Source organism: Chrysemys picta, chromosome 1 (genome assembly GCF_011386835.1).
Source record: "Chrysemys picta bellii isolate R12L10 chromosome 1, ASM1138683v2, whole genome shotgun sequence".
Taxonomy (NCBI): Eukaryota; Metazoa; Chordata; order Testudines; family Emydidae; genus Chrysemys; species Chrysemys picta.
In genome coordinates this window covers 60,220,235-60,239,112 of record NC_088791.1, presented here as the reverse complement: position 1 = coordinate 60,239,112, position 18,878 = coordinate 60,220,235, and the positions used below count along the sequence as shown (strand labels likewise).

The 18,878-nt window shown below is 41.1% G+C and overlaps 1 long non-coding RNA gene across 1 annotated transcript; it reads right to left on the bottom strand.

The window, feature by feature from the left end:
* Positions 1-1,085: 1,085 nt before the first annotated feature.
* Positions 1,086-16,406, bottom strand: LOC135983795 (uncharacterized). Its single transcript, XR_010601608.1, has 3 exons — positions 16,297-16,406; positions 14,536-14,683; positions 1,086-3,046 (listed from the first exon to the last, which is right to left on the bottom strand). It is a non-coding gene; the product is annotated as an uncharacterized LOC135983795 (long non-coding RNA).
* Positions 16,407-18,878: the final 2,472 nt, after the last annotated feature.

Sequence of the window (18,878 nt, the reverse complement as noted above, 5' to 3'; positions counted from 1 at the left end):
CCCCTCCTCAAAGAAAAGGAAATTGAAAATGTTTAGGGCAACCAAAATACAGGAGTTGCCAACAGCTCCCCCTATAATAAAAACCCAGCTTGTTCTTGCCACTGTCTCCGTCATCTTTTGGAAATGTCCAGCTCTGAATCCCTCCAAAATAGCACAGCATCAGCACCAAATTGCAGCCAGAGTAAAGTGAGTGATTTTCTGCCAATAAGGTTTCACTGTTCATTTCTTCTCTGTGTCAAACAAATTTTGGAAAATACAAGAAACTGTAAAAGACTACATGAATTTACCATCATCATGACACATGTAACCAATCACAGTCCAGCCAAAACCGTCACTTCACTGGAATCTCCAGATGTGGAGAAGTATTCAGAGTCTGATTATGGCAAAGGCTGGGGAGCAAAAGAGGCTCTGCTTTCAGCATGGACTGAGCCCATCTTACAGGAGGATTACAAAAACTTGGACAAGTTGACTTGGACAGCTCTCTTCAGCCAGTCTGTAAGAGATCCTCTCTGTGGAATTCTGAAAAAGTGGTAAGTTTTTAACTTAGCAATTCCAATCAAGGTATGTAAAGCTGTCAATGTAACTTCTGAACCTACTGATATGACTTGTTATTTGATTTACAAGTCTAAACACAATGTGTTTGTTCTCCTTTGTGCCTGTCCTTTGTGTCCTTCCAGGAAGTTGAGAGCACTTGATTCTCTTGCCTATCCTGTCCTCCATGCTAGCTGTAAGTGTCTTCTGGTCCTGTTCCCATCTATCTTGCTCTTTTCAGTGACTAAATTGCTTCCTTCTGTGTCCCCTTTATATGTACACACCTAGCACAGTATGAATAGCTTTCCAAACCCTACCTTTCAAAAATTATTATTTTAAATGAGGTCACCATTAGGCAGTGAGCAATCCTTACCCTCACATTTTTATGGAGAGAAGAGCTGAGATACTGCAATACTTTTTAAGGATGTAAAGCTGTAACCAAATGGGAAAAGGAATAACCAGACACTCAAAAATGATGGAACACTGGAAAGGTCAGAGTAGGCGGATGCACCGCTATAATTCAAGAAATATACAAGGCACTGAAATTCACATTCATCATCTTCATGACAAAGGTTGTAACAAGTGCAAGAGAAACAGAACAAATCCTTTCTTGTGACAATGACTGCAATGAGTATGAGAAATGGCATGACGCTAACCCACTGCCAGAACAGTTTTTTTCTCCTTATCTCTGAATCTCACTGTACTACACCAACTAGCAGATGTGCACTGTTTTTCAAGGAAGTAGATTTTGTGATACATTACATGCTGTTATTGAGGGAGGACAGGGTTAACATATATCCTCTTTTCTAGAGCTACTCCAGGTCAGCTGGAAAATTAGGATAATTTTTTCCTCTAACCTATTAGTATCAAGTTGACCAACTATTATCATCTTTATGCAAAACGTTTAAAACACATTAAATTCATTTACATAGAATGGCAGTTGCCCTATTAATTATGCAGGCATTTTCATTATACAATTGTGCACAAGTCAAAGAGTTACATCTGGACTCTGACTGGAGATCCGGAGAGCCCACGAAGTCCACTAGGGACTTTGCGTCTGCAACTGATTTTACGTAGAAGATGCTCTGATATCATGTTGACAGATGGCAGTATAAAATTCTAAAATAGACAGACTGCACTCCTGTTCAAGAGACTGAGAGGGGGTAAGTAACATACTTTGCTGGACCTTGGCTGCAGCAGGTGCATGAAGTAAGTGAGCCCCACCTAAAGCAGGTGGATAGGGAATGGGCAAATGCCTTGGCTCCACCCACCTTACCAGCTGAGCCAGCACATGGGGTGGAAGGGCCTTCCAGAAAGCCAAGAGGGAGCAGGAGAGGAATTGTGAGTCAGAGAGGCATCTGAAGCATATTCCTCACATTGTTACTCCTAGCACTACCCCTTGTTCCAGGCTGAGCCTAAAAAGTCATACTATAAAGACAGCACATACTTAGTATAAATGTGGTTTTCTTTACGTGGTATTGAAGCATTGAAATATTTTCTGTGTTAGCCTTGCTGCCAGACATACTTTTCAAAGTGTCTTGGAAACATCAGTGCATGTGTTACCCACTCTCTGAGTCAGTAATTATGCTGCCAGTATTCTAACAAAGAGCTTTTATAATTATTATTACTTCCACTTTGGGGAGAAGGTAAAGGGAATTGTGAACACTCAGGGCAAGTCTACATTACAGCACTACATCGGCGCAGCTGTGCCACTGTAGCTCGTCTGGTGAAGATGCACTATGCTGACAGGAGAGCACTCTCCCATTGGCATAATTACTCCATCTCTGTGAGAGGTGGAAGTTATGTTGGTGGGAGAGCATCTCCCACTGACATAGCATCGGTGTGGACAGCACTTAGGTCTCTGTAACTTGAATTGCTCAGCGGGGTGTCTTTTTCACACCCTTGATCAACGAAAGTTGCATCGACTTAAGCAGTTGTGTGTAGACCAACCCTCAGAAATGACATTGGTCTGAAAGTTGATTAGGCTTATGTTGGAGGATGTCTGCCAGGTTTCTCTGGTTGTTGAGCAATTATATGTATATGTCTTTCATCCCTGCCTTATGAAGTGCCACTTGAATATACATCTGACATTTACTAGATTAGGCCAATAAAATTCGGCTTTGCAATACTGTAAGCAAATGTATAGTAAGTACACTGGAAATTTGTTGTTAAGATTAGCCCATGATAAATTGCCTCTACCAGTGATGTGAAGTGATATCAAAAGAGATTCTGCTTTGTGATGGAGTGCACTATCACTTCAATCTTCTCTTGAATTTGGTGGCAGAATTTTAACATTTTACCCACCTCTCTCCAGTCCATCACCGCTCCAAGATCTACACTATATCTCACTCACTGATGCTTGGTTTAGGCCACCTCTGAACTTCAATTTCCTGCTTCCCTGCCTCTTTCACTGACAGCTTCTGAATGTATTTTTCAGTTTCAGATCTTTCTTTGGCTATTGGATTTCATCCTCTTACCACTGGCAGCTTTTGATCTGTACAGGTCTCTCTTCTTTCTAAAAGAAAAAAACAAAACACTAAATTTAAATCAGAGAGAAAATTTCTCAAACTTTTAAAATAAAGATTTCCTTTTAAGTGTCTACATATAATATTTCATCTGACTGGCTTTCCTTTATACTCCTTAATGGAAAGAACATATTCCAGATTCCTGAAATGATCCAGATAACAAGTTTCCTGCACATTTTGGAGTAATAGTTTGAAAAAAGGTCTAAAAAACCCATGCATTTCTAGTAATGTTTCCCACTGGAGAATCTTGGCTACAAAAAGACCACCTAACTTTTCTTTACTGGATCTCAAAGCACTTTACAAAGGAGACAAGTAACTTTATCCCTGTTTTACAGAAAGGGAAACTGAGGCACAGAAAGACAACATGACTTGCCAAAGGTCACCCAGTAGATCATTTGCAGACCTAGGAATAGAACTTAGGTCTCCTGAGTCCTACTCCAATGCTCCATTCACTAGGCCACAGCACTTCCGAAGGTATAGCACCTCATTTCCTGTCCAGGTTATGTCTGTCCCACTAGCCCTCTCCCACACAAACACTGCCAGCTTTAGAATAACCAGTCAGAATTCTGACTGAATGAAATGCAAACTGTAGCAAATACTTCAACCTTGCCTATTAGCCTCTCATTTTTTTTCTGACTGTGGGCTTCGCGGGGTCATACTGGAGGATTTGTAAAGCAATCACTCAAGTGTTTTCCAAAAAGTTGGCTAAAAAGGTTAAAATTGTTACACAAAGTATTAAATAGATTTCTTCTAGCAAAAAGGCCCTCATGAAATGCTTTAAAAGAAATGGGATACATCTGAACAGATCATAAGTAAATTAAGTGTATCCATAGCTCTATGTGAAAATTGTAACAGGTTTTTACACAGATAGATATATTTTATATCATCTTAATGGACCTGACACTGCATCAATTGAAGCTGATGGAAGTTTTACCATTAACAACAGGATTGTGCCCTTTATTCCACTCTCTCTTCATTGTTTTGAGAATGTTTTCTACCTAACAATAGCAAACAAGGAAGTCTTAGGGGGTTGAAAAAATGTGCTTAAAATGCTAAAAGCACTGTCTACCATTGTTTGCTTTCATCAACACCTTACTTCTCAACAGCCCAGCAGCCCCCTAGTCTAAATAAATAGGATAATATACAGAATAGTCATAACAAGCACAAGACAGTGGCAATATCTCACATGTTGAAATATCAACAAGTTACAGTGGGTGAAATTTATCCCAGTGCAGAAGGCTGAATAATTTTATGTAGCGTTTGAGGGAATTTCACCTAGTATGAAAAGAGAAATCATTGCCTCTGACCTTCCCACCTGAATCTGAAATCTCAAATTATTATTATCTGTAGTCATCAGTGTACAATAGCTCCTTCAAGCGCTGATCTCAGTTGGAGCCTCTGAACAAACAGAATCTCTGCTTTGAAGAGCTTACTATAGATAGATAAGGTAGACAGAGTCTGGGAAGGGGAACAAAGGAACAGAATAGGGAAGTGGCTTGCCCAAGGTCATACAACAAGTTAGAGCTAGAACTGGTACTAGAAACCAGTTCTCTTGATAACTGCTCTAGTGACCCATCCATCAGACCCATTATTTCTCCCCTATGACTTGACAATATCATTAGCACTCCATGCTGTGTGACTGAACATCTCTGCATATACAGATCCAAACAGTATTAGCATCCTCTGTGGCCTTATCATTTAGAGCAATGCTTCTCAAAGTCGGGCCACTGCTTGTTCAGGGAAAGCCCCTGACGGTCCGGGCCGGTTTGTTTACCTGCCGCATCCACAGGTTCGGCCGATCGTGGCTCCCACTGGCCGCAGTTCGCTGCTCCAGGCCAATGGGGGCTGTGGGAAGCGGCACGGGCCGAGGCATGCGCTGGCCGCCCTTCCCGCAGCCCCCATTGGGCTGGAGTGGTGAACTGTGGCCAGTGGGAGCCGCAATCGGCCAAACCTGCAGACGCGGCAGGTAAACAAACCGGCCCGGACCACCAGGGGCTTTCCCTGAACAAGCGGCGGACTTTGAAAAGCACTGATTTAAAGCAGGGGCTGTCTTTTTGTTCTGTGTTTGTACAATGCCTAGCACAATGGGATCCTGGTTCATGGCTGGGGGCATAGGTACCAAAATAATACAAATAAATAGTTAAACGTTCATGCTCACTATTGTTCCCACATCTCTTTCAGAAACAGTGGTTTCTGTATCTCCCGCACCCCACCCCCTGCACCTCTTCATGGATCATGTCTTGGTTGTTCCTATTGCCAGATTGTGATGCCCTTATTCACACTGAGTAGTACCATATTTCACAAGTATTCTCAGTTAAAAAAAAAAAAAAAAGTAGTAATAGGATTCCTCATAATATAAGATACTTTAACATGAGTGAGTCTATTGCAATCTGGCCTTATATGTAAGTAAAATCTTAGTTTAATATTTACAGCCATGTTTCTATTCTCTCATCTCTTTGTTTTATGTTTGTCTCAATTGTATTCATTGTTCCACCCAATTAAATATCAAGCTGATCATCAATGAATTTCATGAAAATGTTCTTTATTCCCCTTTTTAGTTCATTAAATATTTGAAATAAGTCCACATGAATACAAATCCCTCCTCCATTCCAATATACATCTTCCTGCTACTCAATATTTTGCCATTGATCATTAGCTTTTGTTTATGGTCCTTTAGCAGTTTTCAGTTCATGGGACAGTATCTTAGTATTGTTATCTGAATGTACAATATACTGTATTTTGGTAACATATATTTACTTGCCAGTCATATCTGGTACTTAGTATTCTTTGTAATAAAATTAACTGTAATAAATTAATTTGATAGGAAACTAGGATTATTATTTCATAGCAATTCTATTGTAATGTAATAATTAATGGACTATATTTTATCCATCCAAGACTTAATAGCAACAAAATGTAAACATACAACATGCATGTGCTAATTTAACAGATCTCTATGTAAATCCATCCAACTACATACAAATATAATACAGTTATGGTACATTTATTGACACGGCTGTTATATAGTTATTATTGCCACAAAAGGAAAAATTTTCAGCTTGGGTGCTTTTTAACCAGCCAGTGCATTTTCCTAATTTGTGCATACAATTTGCCATGCTCTTACATTTGTATGCAATGTAATATATCTAAATAAATCTACACACGTTTATAAAATCTGTTCCTAATTTCCACTCATTGTAGGATGTATGTCCAGAATACACATGTAGGCTGATATTTTTGGAAATGGCTCAATGGTTTGGGAGTACAAATCCCATTGATTTTCAATGGGACTTTTGAAAATCCCACCTATTGTCTGAAATAAAGCATGCACCGCACATGGTTATGAATGTGGACTTCAATTCCATCCCATTTCTAGCCTGCCCATTACTGTAGCAATTCAGCTCCATTTCAATATAACTTTAGGATGTTATTGTAATAAAACCAACCAAGATGTTAGCCCTAAATTAATTGCTTTTAAGACTAATTTTAATAATGTGAGACCAAGTTTCAATTATGAGCTTTATCTTTATGGATGAATCACCAGAAAGATGTGTTCTCTCTCTCTCTCTCTCTCTCTCTCTCTAACACCCACACCCCTGCTTATTACATTACAGCAAGCGACTATGATGAGGCTGAAAATGTGGCACTCATATTCTTGGTTGCATTAGCAAATAAGAGCTAAAGACAAATCCTAAATGGAGCTAATTTACGATTACTGTGGATTTTTGCATGTGTGTGGATGCTGCATGCAGACATACTTTTCTGACCTCAATATGACAAGTTTCTGAAGGTTTTCTCTCAGGAGACACTCACAGCTAACATTTTCTTTTATTATACTGAAAAATCATGCTTTCTAACATTTGGATGAACTAGTATGAAAATGTTTCTAAGGGCTAATGTTCATGGCAGTGGAATATATGAGCCTATTAGTGTTTTTTGTGGTTGGTTAAACAGGGATGCAGATGCATTTGATAACCATAAAATCAGTTTACTGGAAGTATACTCCAAAACAATGGACATTATTCCTATTATAAGACAAGGTTTACAAAGTTGTATTCTCTGGTTGTTGCTTTTAATCTCCTTTCTCTCTAGAGCATCAGGGATGGCCATGGGAGGAAATTGAACACTGGATGGGGAGGACGCTGAGGTGGCACTGAGCATTCTCTCTCTCTCAAGTGCTTGGCTGACTGGTTCTTGCTCATATGCTCAGGGTCTAAATTATTTCCATATGTGGGGCTGAGAAAGAATTTTCCCACGGGTGTGCGCTGTAATATTTTGGTCTAATTTCAATTGTTGGGTTTAGCGTGTGTGTTGTGGTGGTGTCCTATGATATACAGGGGGTGAACTAAACTCTTTGATTATGACTACATTAAAATAAACCACAACACCCCCCCAACACAATTAAAAAGGGGTGGGGGGAATTCCATGAGGGTTTTAATTTTATTTGTAATGAGTTTTTAAATTATTTATAGGAAGAAACTGGCAACTGTATTAATTCACATAATGATGTTTAATATGACCAGAGCAGCTGTTAGACCAAATATTACTGTAAAAACATTCTAAATTGTTGTATAATAATGATACTTTTTAACTGCTTAAATTGTAATGGCACAATTTAAAATAATACTGAGAACTTTTGCATTATTTTATGTTTCAGTTAAATATAATAAAAATATTTTTTTAAGAAGAGCTTTTTATCTAGACTGAAGCAGAAACACTTAAAAGTGTACCTATCTCAAAGGTGATTCGATTAGAATCTAGATAAATAACATACTTACTTGATCAGGTGGGCAAGGGGAGAATTAATGTCCAGCACAAGATAATTCGGCTTAATGAATATTCAGAACAAGGATTTTGGTGAGACGATGGATATTAAATTGGTAAAGAGTTTACAATGCAGTGTCACTGCAAAGGTAAATGCCACTTGGAGAGGAATATATCATTTGATATTTCTACAATTCCATGGGTTAGCATTGAACTTCACAGATGTAGTGGATAGTTGAAGTAGATGTAGTAGTATAGATGTCACAAAGAGATTAAAATCTAATGTTACAGTCCTAGATATGCACTGAGTAGCTCCTGTGAGGTCAGCTTCCACTGATGTCAGTGGGAAAGAAGGACATTGAGTGCTAATTGGAGACACTCAGCATCTTGCAAACTAGTCTTAAATTAGGTTGCTAATACAAGCTGAAGGGCGTGTCAGCAGATAGGAAAAGGGTTAAAAAATGTGATCCTGGTTTGTGCTTTAGTCACATACACTTCTTGCTGGATCCTTGTTTTGTTTTTAATGATTTGTTTGTGCTTTTTTGCTATTACTAATATAAGTGCTAAAAAGACGGAGGAAGTAAAGACACGGAAATAGGGCAGGAGTGCTGGTGTGGAAAGCAATACTGGACTGTTGAAGTGACTCTTAAAGGAGGATAAAGTTACCTGGTGGATATAATACAAGAGTGTGACACTGCACCCCATATTCTTCGGAGTGATATTATTGTGATATGATTAGGACATAATTATAATGCATTTTATGCAAGATAAGTCATGTAAAGTAAAGTTATGATTTGCTGAATATGATTATTCTATTTGTATGCATGTATCATTTTTGTATCTGAAGTTATGAATATTGACTATGTACTGGTATTTCAAATGTAGTTACACCTGAGTAAAGCACACTAGACAAGAACCCATCACAAAGAGGCCATTCCAAATATGGCATGATGGGTATGAAAGAGGAGGCAGAGTCACTTTTGGGATTCATTCAAGATGTTTAGATGGGTGTGACTCAGGTCTGAGGGGGGCCACACTGAGATTGCTCAATTAGGGCAAACTTCAAAGAATGGGGCAGGCAATCCCCAAAACTGGTGGTTATTCTACTATTAAGATCCACCAAGCTATCAACAGAACAGCTTCTACAATACCTTACTGGTTACACAGAAGCCAAAACACAGTTCCCTTAAAGCAACCCAGCCTTGGACGTCCTCCCAGACAGCCAAGTCAAATATGATGGAGATTACTGAAAATCTGACACATTACCCCCTAGATTAATTAATACTTCAGAACTTACCCAAATACACACTCTCAGCCAATTCTTATTAACTAAATTAAAATTTATTCAATAAGAAAAGAGAGAGCATATTGGGTAAAAGATATGTATATACATACAGATATGAATAGAGTCCTTAGGTCAGTTTCATAGTAGAGATGTAAAAAGCAACAAAGAGTCATGTGGCACTTAACAGATGTATTGGAGCATAAGCTTTCATGGGTGATGCATGGCTGACGAAGTGGGTATTTACCCATGAAAGCTTATGCACCAATACATCTGTTAATCTATAATGTGCCACAGGACTCTTTGTTGCTTTTTACAGATCCAGACTAACATGGCTATCCCTCTGCTAGTAGAGATGGCAAGCTTTAGAATCACAAAGAGCCCTTTTCAGAATCAGTTCATCATCCAATGTCCAAATATTCAATATCAGGGCAGTACAGATGGGACTGGAGATCTCAGTCTTGTTATTCAAACTTCCCCCAAATAAAGCTTAAGCAGATCTGAGATAAAAAGGATCAGGACCCAAGGGTCCTTTATACAGTTTCTGGGTATTCTTTGACAGCACCAGTCCTGGGTGAAGAATAGGTTATCATTGTGGCTTTGAAGTAGATCTATTTCCTAAGCACTGCCGGTAATTCGCTACATGGATTATCAGCCTATTGCCTATCTCCCACCATTTTACAGGTGATTTACCACAAACTTCAAAAATAAATTATAACTGTGATATTAGTACGTTTAAATGTTAAGATCTTCTTTTGATCTCTGAATTAACAGAATATAGCATAGACACAAACTGTTTGGTTACATTGTTAACCTCTAACAATATATATGTAAACACACAAAACACAAACATTATCTACTAATATGTCTCTAAAGGTTGAATCAGGGTCAATTAGCCTGCAAGTTGCTTAACTCTTTCTGGCCCCATGTCACAATGGGTTATCAGTTGTAGGATAGGGAGGTTATTAATACACAGAGATATCATTTGATGGACAATGCTGTTAACTGTCCATGGATGTTCTATGAAAGGCATTGCTTAGGTCTTCAACAAATTGACAAAGTTTCAGCAACATTCATCTAGCCATTTCTGAGAATGTGGTTAGGGAAATATATATTATTTTGCCACGTTAAAAATGCTTACCACTGTTAAGACGCTTCAATGCCTCCATTCTTTGGAGCAAGAATTTGGAATTCTGCCAAAAGTTGCTTTAGTGTCAGGGGTTTGCCTTTTGCCTCTCTGTGAAAATCCACACATGTTAAGTCTCTGAACAAAATCAGTTCACATGCTCAGGAGAGACTTGTTCAACTTTGGCAACTAAATTATCTGAGGATTCCATCTTCACTGAGTATGCTCCATCCCTCATAGTGCCCGGTTCTGCTAGTCTGCACACGCACCATCCCCACAGAGCAACTGAGCATGCTTCATTTGAGTCAGGCTAAGTGTGAGAAATAGGGAAAGAGAGAAAGATGCAGGGCAGGGGAGATTGGAACCTGGCCAGAAAAGAGTTACAGGAGGTCTGGGGGTGAAAGGGGCAGGAGAAGAAGGTGGAGGGGGAAAACATGAGCAAGAGCTAAGAGGAAAGGGGAAGGGATATGAAATAGGCACAGAAGAGTCTGCAACCTAGAGAAAATTTCCTATTGAACCTGAGACTAAACTTATTATTCCTGAGTCTCAATATACCTTTGCTATCTAACAAATAACTGTGAAACTCAGTTGTAAAGTGTGTGTCTCTATCCCCGTCTAATGACAGGACCATACAAAAGATAACCCACAGCCTTCTACAGTTAGCTCAAGTGGTAGAGGTCTGGGCTGTGGATCTAGAGATCCCAGCCCTGCTGGTGACCAGTGCGTAGGGGGACTATGGTTCCACATGATGTAATTTTTATTTTTTCAATGTTTACGTTTTTTTAAAATGTAGGAAATTACATTTAGAAACAGCATTACGGTTGCAACATCAAGTTAGTAAGGGCTTGTCTACACCCCCCTGCGCGCTGCAAGTTTGAGTGCTGTAAAGTGCCAGTGTAGACAGTGCACCAGTGCTGGGAGCTACACCCCTCATGGAGGTGTTTTTTAAGAGTGCTAGGAGAGCTCTCTCCCAGCGCTGTGCCGCGACTACACGAGCCACGGCAGCACTTTAACATCGCTAGTGAAGATGTGCCCTAAATGACAGTATTACGTTTGCATATGCAGCCTTAATTTGCCCCTCCTCCATGAATCTGCATTATGATACAGTCTATAATTACATAATCACATGCTATTTTCCATACAGGACCTTGCTTCATCCAGTGCATGGAATGGATGCACAAAGTGGCTGACTTAAGGATGCACAAGGAGCCTTAATTTTGTAATTTTCTAACTTGTAAATGCTTGAGTTTGTAACCTTAATGTTGATTTAATGTAGTTTTCTTTTCAGATGTAATTAACATTAAAGCTGAATGTGACAAAGCCTGTATACTGGTTAGGGGCGTGTAAAAGGCTTTTGTCTTCTTCCAAGGCAATGTCGGAAAATGGCATTTGTTATTTTTATGACTTGTGTTCCATTGTCACCCCCAGCGTGCTAGGCGCTGTCCAAATATAGATTAAAATATTATTGGTCTCAAACTGCTAAGAAGGTGCAATGAGGGTACTGAAGAAAGGCAATGTGTACAAGGACCAACCATGCAAATGGCGCAGCGTTTGTATGGTCCATACAAACTGAGCCAGGCAAAGACTCTTCACAATAACTGGCAGCAGAACAACCACTGCAGATTTGCTTTGAAGTTCTATTTCCACATGAATGAGAAATTCTAAGCAGCATTTCCACAGAAACACCTTTCCTACACCTCAGCACCCCTGCTTCTCTCCAACCCTGAGACACCTGTTACCTTTAATATCTTGTGGGGAATGTGGTAGCCCATACCCATTTTGTCACTGGGCTGAATAGACTTTTCCTGCCTCCCTCTGAACATCAGGCAGCACCAGAGGACTTAATGGCCATCCCCAATCAGGTTTCTTGAAGGACATCCACGTTTGGCTTCCTTGACCCCAAAGGGTCTTTACAGAGAACTTCACTAGACAGTCTCCACAGAAATGCCCCATAATAGAGAGAAAGTTCATTACAGAATCTGTGCTAGGAATTATGGGGGTTTCAGCTCCATGTACACGGTTGCTAGGAAAATCCCTCCCCTTCCTCCTGAGGTCCCTTAATTAGTGCACAGGGATTATCAGGCATCCCTAGCTTTGAGCTCACTTAACAGCCATTACTGAGGAAAATGTTTCCCTGTTCCAACCGCCCCTTCAAATGGGAAGGAAGACTTTGTGTCCTCCCAAAGACCCTTTTAAAAGCCCTGGCCTATGACTGACAATGCACCACCTATCCCAAAGCCTCGATGGGGGTTGGGACAAAATGAAAGCAGCTAGGTGAACAGTGAAGAAAGGGGCCATCTAATTCCTGAACAGAGCAGGAGAGGCCACCTGAACACCCTGAAAACATCAAAACACAAGGATGGCTGCTGTGCAAACAGCAGCAACTCAGGTTTACAAACTGTTTGTGAATCTGGGTTGATTCTTGCCAATATAATAAAGTATCCACACACAGATTGATTTCAGGTAGGTTCCAAATTCTATCTAACTTCTCCACATGGCCCAGTTATCCATGAGTGAGATTAAGGGAAATTAAGATATGAGAGAAAGATAGAAAAACAGCGTAGACAGTTAGAAATAGTTTTTCGGTATGTATGGGAGTCTACAGTAAGAGCCATGAATATTTTTGAAGTAATTCTCTAAAGCAGAGGGATAAATTATAGACAGTGGTTGAAGTGGCATAATTGGGCTAGAAACGACAGAAAGGGAAAAATAAGTTTGACACTAGAAAATTTTCTTAATAGCAAGGACAATTAGACAACAAAATGATGCCTGGGGAGGGAGTTGAGGTACCATCACTACAGTTGTTTAAGAGAAGCTTATAAACACTTAGGAAACTAGCAGTGAGAAAAATCCTGCTGTGCACAGAAGGATTGAAATGGATGACCCAAGAGGTCTTTTCCAGCCCTATCAGCTATGATTGAATGATTCTGTGATAGTGAATACAAAATACAAACAAAAAAGTACATACAGCATGAGCGGTTTATGCAAAATCCATGTTCAGAACTGGTTAGCATATTCACTGTGCCTATTTGAACAGGCAAATCTAAATTGCATTTTTAAAAATACTTCACAGATTCCAAAGGAAATTGGCACAGAAAAAATAAAAATTGTCAACATCAAGTAAGAGAAACCTGTCCAAAACAAAAAACAAATATAACTGTCAGGGGCAGAAAAAGCCTATTCTTGCTGATGATTTGTTAGAATATGCAAGCAAAAAAAATTGTATGTAGAAATGGCAGTAATAAGAAAGATTTCACACAAAGAAGTATGAAATCACGAAAATAACTATGTAGGGGTTAGCGAAAGATGATAGAAACTGACAAGCAGCTGGTTTAATTTAGTAAAAAGAGCCACATAGGAAGATTGATTTACCATATGTATATTGGATAATGTAGTAGGAGTTAATGTATAAATTACTAGGCACTAAAATCTTGATGACTATATATACACACATTACTACCAACACAGTAGGGCTAAATATTTAAAACTTTGCACATTATTGGTGAACTTAACCGATCAACATAGTGTGTCCAAATCCTCCCCCCGCCCCTTCCCCATCACACAGTAGAATTACTTTGTCACAGCATGTGTTGGCCCCACATGGACGAGGACGGGGCCAGAGAAGCCTGGTGGCAGGGCTAGCCCCACTCCTCTGGTCCTGTCAATTGTGCATGATAGGAAGGAGGCCTTTAAAAGGGAAGAAACTGCAGTCAGGAGCAGGAGAAGACGCAGACTGCAGGAGTGACTCCTGAAGCTCCGAGGGAACTCCTACGCAGAAAACCTTCACCCCGACCCTGAGGAGAGTATAGAGGATTCCCAGGATAACACAGACAGGCTGAGCTCAACTTAGACCCAGCTAGAGCAATTTCCCAAAACCCATTACGTTGGGGCTGAATTAGTGGCAGCACTATAGACTCATCCACAGCCCCCATCCCTGATTTGCTGGTACCACAGGGAGCAAGTATCCCTGAATGCAGAGGGTTTGTGACTTTCATTTTGCCCAGGCAGAGAGACTTAAGGAGGCCCACAAAGGGCAGAACACCCACAACTCCTGCAAACAGTAGGGCCTGTGTGGTGACTACCCAGCGTAGATAACTGGGCAGGGTGAGTTAACCCAACCCTCTGAGGGAAAAATTACCAATGACTCTATTACATACCTCCCTAGTGCTGTGTTAGGGTAACATAGATGCATAATCCCTGTATGTGCACACCTGCGCTCTATGCTAACTCAGCTTAGGCCAGTGGGGTGTTGGGTTTTGGTGATGAGTGTCAATGATTTAGTGGACCCTGTGGTCAGAAAGCCTCACATTTAGAATGAGAAAGGGCAACAGCAGCAGTTGTGGCGGAGTTTCTCAATTGTTCAATATCCTTCACACAAGTTTGCTGGTTTGGAGTGCATATCTCACAGTTCCTTCATATTTCTCATACACAAGCAGGGTTTGGGTCTTGCAAAAGCTAGAAAACAAGTGCAAATAATCAATGCCCAGGCATAACTGCAAGGGTACAAAATACCATTTCAGTGGGAAAGAACTTGTGTGGATAATCATTGAACAAAATCCCCAAAAGATAAGTTTAAAAAAAACACAACCAAACAAAAGGTCCCCTCCCCCAAAAAATACTCTTGCTTTTCCTCATCTCTAAAAGAAAAAATAAGGTGTTCTAGCTGCCATGTTCCTTCTAAGAAAACAGAGTTATTATTTACAGCTAAGTGAAATTATATAGCCAAAAAAATTTTCAGAAAAAAAAATGCAGATTCAGCAACAACTGAATGTTTTGTGCATTTGAGTCAGTTTCACCAAATTGTTTTAGGCAAAACACCCTAAAACAAATTGACATTTACCAAATTAAATGTGTTGATTTTTTTTGGTTCCAAGTGTCTTTGTTTCAAAATGTCTTTTAATTTTATTTCAAATCTATAAAAAATATTTAAACATTGAAATGAAATGTTTACATTTTATCAAAGTGAAGTGTTTGGTTCCACCCAAAATGATTTTTTTCTTCAGCTTTTCGGTTAACCAAAAATTCCTAACATGTTTGTTTTTGGTTTAACCTGAAGCAATTATTTACTTCAATTTTTTAAACTGCCAGATAATTAAAAAAAAAAACATTATTCACACAGCTCTACTATTGAGACCTTAAAGGCTCTTCTTAGTGGCCAGATTCATGCTTCAGCTTTTACTGCCTTGAGGTCCTTAGAGAGGCAGACCAATCTATAGTTAAGGATTGGCAGACAGGATAATGACAAAATAGACCATTTTAGTTTTCTCTAAGAAAATCAGAGCACCTGTGTCATTTCCCCCCATTACATAGTTCAGTACAAATACCATCATCCACAACTGCTTTACTAACAGGCTCACTTCAAATAGTAGCTTATAGTTGCAGTTCTAAGGATAGATATTCATCAAATATTTTCTTTGCTTTAGATATAGAGCTGCATTTACAAACCATAAACGCATTTTATTAAGCCTTGTTAAATGTCTTTATTACTCAGTGCTTGTTTAACCCACCTTAAAATGAAAAATCATTACCCTCTGAAAAAACACTTCATTGCTTGAAAATATAATTAATATATGTGATTCAAAATTTCTTGAATCAATCAGCCAAAGGTGACTCTGTTATTGAGGAGTGATTTGAAGGCATATGAATATCTGTGAGAATATGAGCCTTGCAAATCACTTTGTAAAAATGTGTGCAATTGATCTACAGTAAAAATGCATTCAAGAAAACCATGGTCTTAATCTATCTTCACAATTCACTACATCGCTATTATACAACTTTTGGGACTGGGCCTGAGTGGCACTGAACTAGTAGATGCTCTGGATCAGGCCTTCACAGCAGTCAGACCCCAACAGAAAATACAGTGGATAACATTAAAACATGGGCATTATGGATATTTTCAGTATCATTCTCCTTAGAAGGAGTAATACTGCAACTACCTGCTAAATGTAACTATTACAGGTGATAAATGTCAACCTTTAATGGCATTAATTTTATGCCAATTAATAAAGTGCAACGCATATGCACAAATGACTTCTCTGCACATTTCGCAAAACTTAACCTGAACTTACCTAACTTCAGGAGCCAGAATGACACAGACCTGAACAAGAGAAAGAAGTTACAGTGAGACAACTAATGTTATATATATGATGGCTTTAGTGCAGGGGTCGGCAACCTAGGGATCCCGGCCCCCCCGCCCCACTCAGCCCCCCCCCCCCCCGCCCACCGCTCTCCCCTGCGGGGGCAGGAGGCAGAAACTTGATCCTGCGGCAGCCAAGCTTCCCCCTCCCTCGTTTCTTCCCACAACGTGGTGCATTCCGGCCCCTCCTCTTCCTCCCCCCAAAGGAGCGGAGCTGAGCGCAGCGTGCTCGCTGCTCCGTAGACCAGGCGGAGAGAGGTAGGGACAGGCCTGAGGGAAGGGGGTGGAACAGGTCATATCTCTCCCAGCCCCCTGCCCTGAGCTGCACCCCACCCCTCTGCCCTGCACCTCCCCACCCCAACACACACCCATCCCTCTGCCCTGCACCCCCACAGCCCTCTGCCCTGACCTTGAGTCCCCCCCACACCCAGCCTTGTGCTCTGCACCTCCACACACCCCCAGCCCTCTGCCCTGACCTCGAGTCCCCCCAACACCCAGCCCTCTGCCCTGAACCCCCCCACACCCCAGCCCTCTGCCCTGATCTTGAGTCCCCCCCACACCCAGGCCTCTGCCTTGACCCCCCCCCATCTAGCCTTGTGCCCTGCACCTCCACACACACCCCAGCCCTTTGCCCTGAACCCCCCCACACCCAGCCTTCTGCCCTGACCTCGAGTCCTGCCCCAACACCCAGCCCTCTGCCCTGAACCCCCCACCCAGCGGGCTGAGCAGGCTGGCGGCGTAAGATCAGCATTTTAATTTAATTTTAAATGAAGCTTCGTAAACATTTTGAAAACCTTGTTTACTTTACATACTACAATAGTTTAGTTATATAATATCCACTTAGAGACCCCTTCTAAAACAACATTAAAATGTATTACCGGCACGCGAAACCTTAAATTAAAGTGAATAAATGAAGACTCAGCACATCACTTCTGAAAGGTTGCCTACCCCTGCTTTAGTGAAATGACCATCACCTTCCCTGAAGTTTTGTGTTATACTCTAAGGGAGATTATTGTGTGTTGTATGTTTGTTTATTTTTTTGACGCAGATTACATTTCCTTGTGAGGCAACCGTCTGTCACCATCAATGGAAACATATTGCCTGGGCATTAGGGGAAGGTTAAGCTGTATTCCTAACTTGGCATTTCCTTGTTCTTAAGAATTTTTATTGAGGGGCAATATAGAATTATAGAAACACAGAACTGGAAAGGACCTTAATAGGTCATCTAGTCCAGTGGTTTTCAAACTTTTTTTCTGGGGACCCAGTTGAAGAAAATTGTTGATGCTCGCAACCAACAGAGCTGGGGATGAGGGGTTTGTGGTGTGGGAGGGGCTCAGGGCTGGGGCAGGGGGATTAGGTGTGGGAGGGGGTCAAGGCTCTGGGCTGGAACCAGGGATGAGGGGTTTGGGGTGCAGGAAGGGGTTCCAGGTTGGGGGGGCACAGGGTTGAGGCAGGGGATTGGGGCATGGGGTTGGGACATGGTCTTATCTCCAGCAGCTCCTGGTCAGCAGCGCAGCCGGGATGCAGAGGCAGGCTTCCGCCTGTCCTGGCACTGCGGACTGCGCTGCGCCCCAGAAGAGGCCAGCAGCAGGTCCGCCTCTTAGATGGAGGCGTACAAGCGGCTTCATGTGACTCTCGCCCGCAGGCACTGCCCTCCCCAGTGCTCAGGGCGGGGGCAGCCCCCAGAGCCCTGTGGCCCCTCTACCTAGAAGCCGGACCTGCTGCTGGCTGCTTTCAGGGCACAGCACGGTGTCAAAACAGGTAGGCACTAGCCTGCCTTAGCTGGGCAGCACCACCGATGGGACTTTTAATGTCCCGGTTGGCACTGCTGACCAGAGCAACCCAGTGCCTGACATGCTGCGACCCACTACTGGGTCGTGACCCAAATTTTGAAAAACCCTGATCTAGTCCAGTCCTCTGCACTGAGGCAGGACTAAGTATTATCTAGATTCTAGACCGTCCTTGACAGGGGTTTGTCTAACCTGTTCTTAAAAACCTCCAGTGATGGAGTTTCCACAACCTCCCTAAGTAATTTGTTCCAGTGCTTAATTATCTTGATAGTTAGGAAGTTTTTCCTAATGTCTAACCTAAATCTCCTTTGCTGCAATTTAAGACCATTACTTCTTGTCCCACCCTCAGTGGATAAAGAGAACAATTTATCACCCTATTCTTTATAACAACCTTTTATGTCCTTGAAGACTGTTATCATGCTCCTGTCTCAGTCTTCTCTACTCCTTCCTAGGCAGTCATTTCCCATTTTCTATTTGTGCAACTGATTATTCCTTGATTTTTTCCTCAACTATAAAACTGGACAGAACTTTCTCTCTCCCCACCTTTTCTTGGTTTTGTTTTTATTTTTTAATTTTCTTCCAGCTATACTCCTCAACACTTCTGAAAGCCAGGTCTTCAGTGCCAAACCGGAGGCACACAAAAATGTTGCAAATTTGGCCTTATGCCTTTATTCTAAACAAACCTGTATTTACCAGACCCTGTTCTGAGCAAAAATGGTGATTC